The following is a 9,733-nucleotide window of genomic DNA, read 5'->3' on the forward strand; positions in this document are numbered from 1 at the left end:
CTACCATATATGCACTTTGCTGGAGCTGGAATGCAATGATAAACCAAACAGACAGATTCTCTTTTAGGAAACCTAGGTCCAGTAGGGAAAAGACAGAAAATAAACACAAAAATAAATAAGAAAATGTCAGTGATCAGGTACAAGGGCCAAGTGATAAGATATTGACTGGAGAGCTATTCTGGCCAGGATGGACGAGGAAGGTCTCTCTTTGAAGATATCAATCAGTGGAGATCTCAGTGATGAGGAGACAGTCAGGTGAAGGTAGAGGAGAGGGGAGCAGGATGGGAAAACATTTCAGAAGGACTAACTAATGTTATGTCAGAAATGAGTGTGATGTGGGACTTCCCAAATGGCCCAGTGGTTAAGAGATTGCTTCCAAAGCAGGGGGTGTGGGTTCGATCTCTAATCAGAGGCCTAAGATCCCACATGCTGCTGGGTATGACCAAAAGATTTTAAGAATCAAACAAGAACTGAATGTGATATTATAGAAAGCTAGCAAAATGCCATGAATTCCATATAAATTAGCATGATGTGTTTATAAATTAATTGCCCAATAAACTTCTATGACAACTTTTTCTATTTAGTATATACTCTTGATCATTTAATCAAAATTTTCACAATGAAAAGATAATTCATTTTCTTTTCTTATTTACACTTTATGATTGATAGTTCGGATGCTTAAAGCGTATCACTTCACACGCAAAAATGCTGGTTGTAGAACTGCTATAAATTTTTGTCATATGAGCACAAAATTCTGATACATTTATCTCACCAAGCTCTTCTTTCAAATTTATTTTATTGAAGGATAGTTGATTTAAAATGTGTTAATTTCTGCTGTACAGGCAAGTGACTCAGTTATATACATATATATGTTCTTTCTCATGTTCTTTTCCATTATGGCTTATCGCAGGATATTGAATATACAATTTCCTGTGCTGTACAACAGGACCTTGTTGTTTATCCATTCTATATAAAATATCCGTTTGCATCTGCTAACCTCAAATTCCCCATCCATTCCCTCCCCACTGTCCCCCCAGCAACCACAAGTCTGTTCTCTGTCTTATTTCACAAAATTCTTATCAAAAAAGAAAAAAAAAGTGTTTGTAATTGTTTATGCTTTATTATCAAGTATATTCCTAACAAGGAAAGAAACTGTTGTTGGTTTTTTAATTGGGGAGAGTTGCCCAAGCATACACTATTTAAAAAAATATTTATCTATTTGGCTGTGTTGGCATCTTCGTTGCATTATGCGGGATCTTTTGTTGCAGCACATGGATTCCCTAGTTGTGGTGTACAGGTTCCAGAGTGCTCAGGCTCAGTTGTTCTGTGGCATGTGGGATCTTAGTTCCCTGACCAGGGATCAAACCTGCATCCCCTGCACTGAAGGCAGATTCTTAACCACTGGACCAACAGAAAATTCCCATCAAGCATTCATTATATTCCCCCAGCTTTATTGAGGTATAACTGACAAATTAAAAATTACATATATGTTTTAAATTAAAACACTTGCTCCTTGGAAGAAAAGCTATGACAAACCTAGACAGCATGTTAAAAAGCAGAGACATTACTTTGCCAACAAAGGTCTGTATAGTCAAAGCTATGGTTTTTCTAGTAGTCATGTATGAATGTGAGAGCTGGACCATAAAGAAGGCTGAGCACTAAAGAACTGATGCTTTTGAACTGTGGTGTTGGAGAAGATTCTTGAGAGTCCCTTGGACTGCAAGGAGATCCAACCAGTCCATTCTAAAGGAGATCAGTCCTGGGTGTTCTTTGGAAGGACTGATGCTAAAGCTGAAACTCCAATACTTTGGCCACCTCATGCAAAGAGTTGACTCATTGGAGAAGACCCTGATGCTGGGAGGGATTGGGGGCAGGAGGAGAAGGGGACGACAGAGGATGAGAGGGTTGGATGGCATCACTGACTTGATGGACATAGGTTTGAGCAAGCTCCAGGAGAAGGTAAAGGACAGGAAAGCCTGGTGTGCTTCAGTCCACGGGGTCTCAAAGAGCTGGACATGACTGAGCGACTGAACAACAACAAATGGTGTATTTGAGGAACAGAGAAAACCAGAGGCTAAGCTAGAGCACAATGAGAGAGGAAAGTATGAGATGAGAAGTCTTAGCCATGAGCAGAATCTGGGTCTTGCAAGACCTAGTGGGTTTTGGGTTTTAGTTTATGTGTGATGGGAGACTATTGGGGGTTTATAATCAAGAGAGCTGCATGTGATTTATGTATAACAAAATATCTGGCTGCTGTGTTAATAATAGATTATCGGGGATGCAAAGTAGAAACAAAATTAGGAGACAGTTGCAGAGGGCCAGGCAAGAGATGGTGGTAGCTTGGAATGGCAAGGTATTGGATGTAGAGAAGGACTGAGATCTGGAGAATGTGCTGGTGGGTTGAATATAAATTCACCAAGATTGGAACTATCAGGGTAAGATCTGATTTGGGGACAGGAAGTCAAGCATTCCCTTTTGGAAAGGTTAAGTTTGGGATGAACATTAGCTACCTAAGGAATGATCTAGAATAGGCAGTTATTCAAGGATGGGGTCAGAGCTGGAGTCTTGAGCATTGAAATGGCGTTTAAAAGTTATGGGATTATTTGAATTTTTCTATGGAGGAACCCGGGGCTTCCTCGGGTGGCTCAGATAGTAATGAACCTATCTGCAAAGCAGGTGACCTGGGTTCAGTCCCTGGATTGGGAAGATCCCAGAAGGGAATGGCAACCCACTCCAGTATTTTTGCCTGGAGAATCCCATGGACAGAGGAGCCTGGTGGGCTACAGTCCATGGGGTTCACAAAGAGTTGGACACGATGGAACGACTAACACACACACACATACACACAAACACACACACACAGGGAGGGAGCCTAGAAAGAGAAGAAAAAAGATCTATAACTAGCCCCAGCATTAGAGATCTAATCTTTAGTATCTTGCTTAAATATTTGACCCATCTCAGCCATACTATGGCAATGAGAGGAACTATAAAATCCTGGTTTGTCCTGCTAAGGCCAGTCTGCTGTTGTGGCTGTAATTTACCTTAGGGTGAGACACCCCAAGAATGAGGTTAATTTCAGGGTCTGGAGGAAGGTCCACTGAACCCTCCCTGATTGGAAAGTCTCCCTCCATTGCCAACTTTACAAGATACAGGCTAAAAGTTTGTTAAAGGAGTCAACAGATTTTCCATGTATATTCTGATTTTCTGTGTATAGGAAAATCAAGTTTCAGAGCTCAGTGTCTTGTGGAATCGGTGCTCACATCAAGTTGACATCAAATCTAGCATTTTGTACCAGAGGCATAATCTTTCCTCAACTCTCTGGAGTACTTGACACAGTTGACTATTTTCTCTCCCTTTGGAATCTCTGTCTTGGCTTCTACAATCTTTACTCTTTCCTGGTTCTTCTCTCACCTCTCAGACCCAACTCTGACTCTCCCTTGTTAACTCTTCTTTCCATGTTCTTTGCTTGTTCTCTGGGTTCTACCTGAAGGATGTTGTCTGTTTTCCCAGACTCACTTACCACCTACATTCTTAAGATTCCCAAATCTGTCTGTGATGCTCAGCTAGAAAAGGCACAGACTTTCAAGTAACTACTGTAGTCTTGACTCGCCTTACTTTTTAAATTTTATTTATTTATGTATGGCCACACGCAGCAAATGGGATCTTAGTTCCCCAACCAGGGATCAAACCCATAGCCTCTACATTGGAAGCAGAGTCTTAACCACCAGACCACTAGGGAAGTTCCATGTAACTATCTCTAAATTGGCCAATGTACAAACATTTGGGACCTCCATTTCTTCATGGGGAAATTGGAACAGATAATTCTGAAGTTCTTTCCAGTGCTCACATTCTGACTCTGAATTGGTGTTTCTTCTCATGATCTCTGTAGTAATAATGACATTGATTTTATGCTCTGTGCCAGACATGGAGCCAAATACTTCACACTTATGAATATATTTATTTCTCCCAACAGATTTCTATGAGGTAGGAGCTAGTAGTATCTTTATTTTATAGTGGAAGGCTTCAAGATCCAAATAATGTAATTTCCTACTATTTCATCACCAGTAAGTGGCAGAGCCAGGCTTCAGACCCTGAAAGTTTGAGTAGAGCCAGCATCGTTTAGCCCCTGCCCTCTTCTTACTATTTCCCTTCAAAGACCCTGACCCCTGATCTGCTCTCTCACCTGAGCCCCACATCCCCCCTGCCTCCACGGGACCTTTACTCCTTCTGTTGCCCCTCTCCTTGTGTCTTCATCCTCTTCCTCTCTTCATCCCCAAGGGTTGCTTTCCTTCCTAAAACAAAACAAGACACCAGCACCTTGCTCTGAACCGCTCGCCTTTGGTCACCGTCTTAGCTCACCCTCATCATTCCTCCAGATGTCACCCCCTCCCAGAGGGCTTTCCTGACCATGTGGATAAATCAGCTTCCACTTCCAGGCACTTCTGTTTGGGGAAAGTGAGGTTTGAGATGTCCATTAGACATTTAAGTAGAGATGGCAAGTGAGCAATTGGATACACAGTTCTTGCACTTAACTTGCACAGCATCTAACATTCTGCTATTAACAATAACTTCTGTATTTGTTCATTTTCATGTGGTCCCCTCAACAAGATCATGTGTTCTGTAGGTAGGACTGTGTTCCCCACTGACAAAGAATTAGTTGTGGAAAGGACTCAGAATAGCATGATCTATTCATTTTCTGGGGCTGCTAGAATGCATTATCACAAACTGGGGTGTGGGTGTCATGAAATAACAGATTTATTCTGTCACAGCTCAGGGGCTGAGACATTGGAAATCGAGTTGTGGGTAGGGCCACCCTCCCTCTGGAGACTCTAGGAGAGAATCCTCCCTTCCCTCTTCCAGCTCCTGGATGTTGTTGTTGTTCAGTCACTCAGTTGTGTCCGACTCTGAGACCCCACGTACTCCAGCATGCCAGGCTTCCCTGTCCTTCACCATCTCCAAAAGTTTGCTTAAACTCATGTCCATTGAATTGATGATGCCACCCAATTATCTCATCTTCTGTCACTCCTTTCTCCCCCTGCCCTCAATCTTTCCCAGCATCAGAGTCTTTTCTAATGAGTCAGCTCTTCATATTAGGTGGCCAAAGTATTGGAGCTTCATCTTCAGCATCAGTCCTTCCAATGAATATTCAGGGTTGATTTCCTTTAGGATTGACCAACCAAGGGACTCTTAAGAGTCTTCTCCAGCACCACAGTTGGTAACTGCCTGCATTCCTTGGCCTGTGGCCACCTCACTCCCATCTCTGGCTCCATCTTCACCTGGTCTTTCTTCTCTGTGCCTCTCCTCTTCCATCTCTTATAAGATTTGGATTTAGGATTTAGGGCTCACTCAGATAATCCAGGATGATCTGATCACAAGAACCTGAATTTACTTGCATTTGCAAATCCTTACCTTTTTACAAATAAAGTGACATTCACAGGGTCCAGAGATTTGGACATAAATTTTGGGCAGCCACTATTCAACCCACTACACAAGGAAACAGGAAGACTTTCAGGCAGGTCTTTGCTTATCCTGGCTAGCTTAAAATTCCCCTCAAGATTCGGCTCAGTGGTTGCCCAGTCAAGGGAGCCGCACCACCAGCTCTAGTATATGCCTCTCCTATAATGATAATAGTTATTGCATATTCAGCACCATTTTAAGGGCTTTATGTGTATAAACTCACTTAACTCTTGCCACAACCCTATGAGATCGAAAGCTAATGGTCTGTTTTGGGCTTCCCTGGTCTGGCTCAGACAGTAAAGAATCTGCCTGCAGAGTGGGGGTCCTGCGTTCAGTCCCTGGATTTGGAAGATCACCTAGAGGAGGGCATGGCAACCCACTCCAGTATTCTTGCCCAGAGAATTCCATGCACAGGAGAGCCTGGCAGGCTATAGCCCATGGGGTTATAAAGAGTTGGACACAGCTGAGCAACTACATGCCTAATGGTCTGTTTTAGTGTCTCTTCCCCAGTAGACCCCTGCCTCCTGCCAAGGCAACAACCAAGACTTATTATCTCTCTGTCTCTAGCATATACCATGGTATAGCCAGGTTCTTTATCAAGGCTGGTGGGTTGAATAAATGACTGAGCAAGAGATATGCTGGTACTAAACTGGGCAGGGTTTTGACTATCAGATTGAGACGTTTGGATTTGGGAAATTCCCTGGCCCTTCAGTGGTTAGGACTCGACACGTTCACTGATGTAGCCTGGGTTCAGTCCCTGGTCAGGCAATTAAAGACCCCACAGCCATGCAACAGGGCCAAAAAAAAAAAAAAAAGGACATTTGGATTTCATCTTTTAGATCACAGGTGGCCAATAATTCTAAAGCTAAGAAGTGATAGGATGGATCCCTCTTTCAAATATATCCTCCTCTTGGGAGAAATCTTATCAAATATTATTTTAATTATCACCTCCAAATCACCAACTCCCCCGGGGCTTTCCTCCTGAACTCTAGTCTCACACTCACTGCCTGCTTCTTGCTGGGTCTCTCCAGGCTCAAATTCATCATGTCCAGACCAGTCTTCATCATGCTTCCCCCAAACTCACTCCTCCTGTGTTATTGAGCTCACAAACATCCAAACAAGACAATTTGAATTAATCCCAAACACTTTCCTCACCCCCTGACTCTACTCCAATTAGTCATCAAGTGCTGTCAACCCCATCTCCTGAACTTTATCTCATATCCATTCCCTTGGCCTCTGCCATAGTTCAGGTTCTTGTATCTTTCACCTGGACCATTGCATTAGCCTCCTTACCAGTCTCCTGGCCTCTACTCTTTCCTCTCCAACTCCAGCCCATTCTCCACTCTGCTGCTCACTTTATAAGCCTAAAAACCAGATCTGATAACTCACTTTCTTGCTAAAACAATAAATAAACAAAACTCCAAAGCAACTCTGCAGTGGTTCTTAATTGCTTATAAGATCAAGGTCTTCGAGACCTGACTACAAAGATCTACTTTTTTTATGTGTGTTGAATGTCTGCTGTGTTTCTGGTACTGTGCTCATTGCATTCATGTACTGGAGAGGGAGATGCCCCACAAGCTACAGATGGACACAGCTGTTTTCACTTGGGTGACCTCATGTCTTGGGCAGTAAGGGAAGTACCCTAAGGAATATTCTACAACTGGAAGAGGCTGAGAGTGGCATCCTTGCTGTTTGCTCTCAGGTTATATTGTCACTTTATTGCTATTTACATGCCTGTGGAGTAGCTTTACAGATGATATTTATCTAGTTTCAAATTAATCTTAACCAAGAAGGAAAATAATTTTAAATAATTCTCACTGGGCCTTCTCTGGTGGTCCAGTGGCTAAGACACCACAATCCCAGTGCAGGGGGCCTGGATTTGATCTCTGGTGGGGAAGCTAGATCCTGCTTACCACAACTAAAGATCCTGCAAGCCGCAACTAAGATCCAGTACACCCAAACACAAAAAAATAATAGTAGTTCTCACAAAGAAACTATGAATTAAAGACAATACTAAACTTTAAGCCAAGAAAATAATACAGTCAGCCCAAGGGACTGGGGCTACATCTAATGTGAGCCTTCAGCAATTTTAGACTTAAGACAATAAACTCCTAATCACATATGACAAAAACTGGCCCTCAAAATTTAAATTATGGTTAAAGAACCTTTGAAATAGAGATTTACAGTCTCCATCTTTAATGACAGGCTCCTGCTTAAGCATATATTGGGGTTTGAAGTTTTAGTTGATAATGCCATTATGATTAGCCATATCTTTTTGTGTGTGTGTGTGTGTGTGCAAAGTATAAATAGAATCTGGTGTGACTCTAATTTTTGTGTTTATGGAAGGGATGGCTCATAAAGATTCCCCAGTAGAGTATCAAGCTTTTATTAGTTCTCACAACCTTTGCTAGTATAACTCTCTCCTGGAAAAATAAAGCACCCAGATAAGTACAAATAAATTGCTTAGTTTCTTATTGTTAAACATTGCAAAACTAGAAAGCAAATTAATGAGCTTTTAGTTCTCACTTTTTAAACTACTTAATATTACCATGTTCATGATTGCGTGGGTGCTCAGTCATGTCTGACTGTTTGCAACCCCATGGACTGCAGCCAGCCAGGCTCCTCTGTCCATGGAATTTTCCTGGCAAGAATATTGGAGTGAGTTGCCAATGCCTACTCCAGGGGATCTTCCTGACCCAGGAATCAAATGCTTGTCTCTTGCATCTCCTGCATTGGCAGGCAGATTCTTTACCACTGAGCCACCTGAGAAGCCCATGTTCATAATTAGCAGTATCTTTATAATTGCTTATTTTTTCCTTAGAAGTTCTATTTATATTTGTTTTCACATGTTCCCTGCTGGTTCAGATGGTAAAGTCTGCCTGCAATGTGGGAGACTTGGGTTAAATCCCTGGGTTGGGAAGATCCCCTGGAGAAGGAAATGGCAACCCACTCTAGTATTCTTGCCTGGAAAATCCCATGGATGGAGGAGCCTGGCAGACTATAGTCCATGGGGTCTCACAGAGTTGTACACGACTGAGTGATTTCACTTTCTTTTCTTTACAATGTCATTAGTATGGTAGTACATGCATATAACTTTAAATAAATAAATTGCCCTGAGTTACTTGTCATTCCCTAATACTGTTCCATTTTTCCTATAGCTTTGTGCTTTTTTTGTTTTTAAACTTTTTTTCTCAGTGTGTTTTCTCTCTTCTCCATTTGGCAGAATTCTAAGGATTATCCAAGCCTTCCCCAATATCGAAAGGCACAAAGAATCACTTTTCCCTCTCTCCTTTTAGAACATACCTTCAAGGTCCATCTCACTTGGTTCCACTTGTCTTGTCAGTGTCTCCCCTAGTGGATTGTGAGTTTCTAGATGATAAGAATCATTCTCACTCATCATTTTTATCCCCAGTGTCCCACAGCTGCAAGTAGGGGGTGTTGCAAGTGTTAACTGAATTTAATCCTCTCATAAAATTCTGTGTCCTAAATTTCAGACTAATCTGACAGATATAGAAATATATGAAACAATTATGAGATATAAAGGGCTACAAATTTCAAGCAAGAGGCTTAATTTCGCATATAGCATTTTATAAGAATGATCCACAAGGTATGGTATATAGGTCCTCTTGACAGACTGTAAATTTAACAAATGCACAGTCTTCACTCATTATATGTGAGGGATGTGTAATTCCACAGATTTTCGTTTTTGCATACAACCAAGGGCTGCTTAGTAACCTACTAAATAACTTATTAAAATTTGATATTTATAAACTGCAGTTTGTCACATATTGAAAGAGTGCTAAAGATTCTAATTTAGCATTCTACTCAAAAGTCTGTCAGTCACAAAAATGCTTGGCAAATACACACTTGCAGATAGTTGGATTTCCCTCCCAAATTCAAAAGGCCTATTTTTTATGCATGGTCACTGTTTGGAGAAGGCAATGGCACCCCACTCCAGTACTCTTGCCTGGAAAATCCCATGGACAGAGGAGCCTGGTAGGCTGCAGTCCATGGGGTCGCTAAGAGTCGGACACGACTGAGTGACTTCACTTTGACTTTTCACTTTCATGCATTGGAGAAGGAAATGGCAACCCACTCCAGTGTTCTTGCCTGGAGAATCCCAGGGACTGGGGAGCCTGATGGGCTGCCGTCTATGGGGTCGCACAGAATCGGACATGACTGAAGCGACTTAGCAGCAGCGGCAGCAGCATGGTCACTGTTATATTGAGATAGCTGAGGTTCTGATTATAGTTTCTCCTGCTTATTAATTATATAT

This window comes from Bos indicus x Bos taurus, chromosome 6, assembly GCF_003369695.1.
Source record: "Bos indicus x Bos taurus breed Angus x Brahman F1 hybrid chromosome 6, Bos_hybrid_MaternalHap_v2.0, whole genome shotgun sequence".
Classification (NCBI taxonomy): domain Eukaryota; kingdom Metazoa; phylum Chordata; class Mammalia; order Artiodactyla; family Bovidae; genus Bos; species Bos indicus x Bos taurus.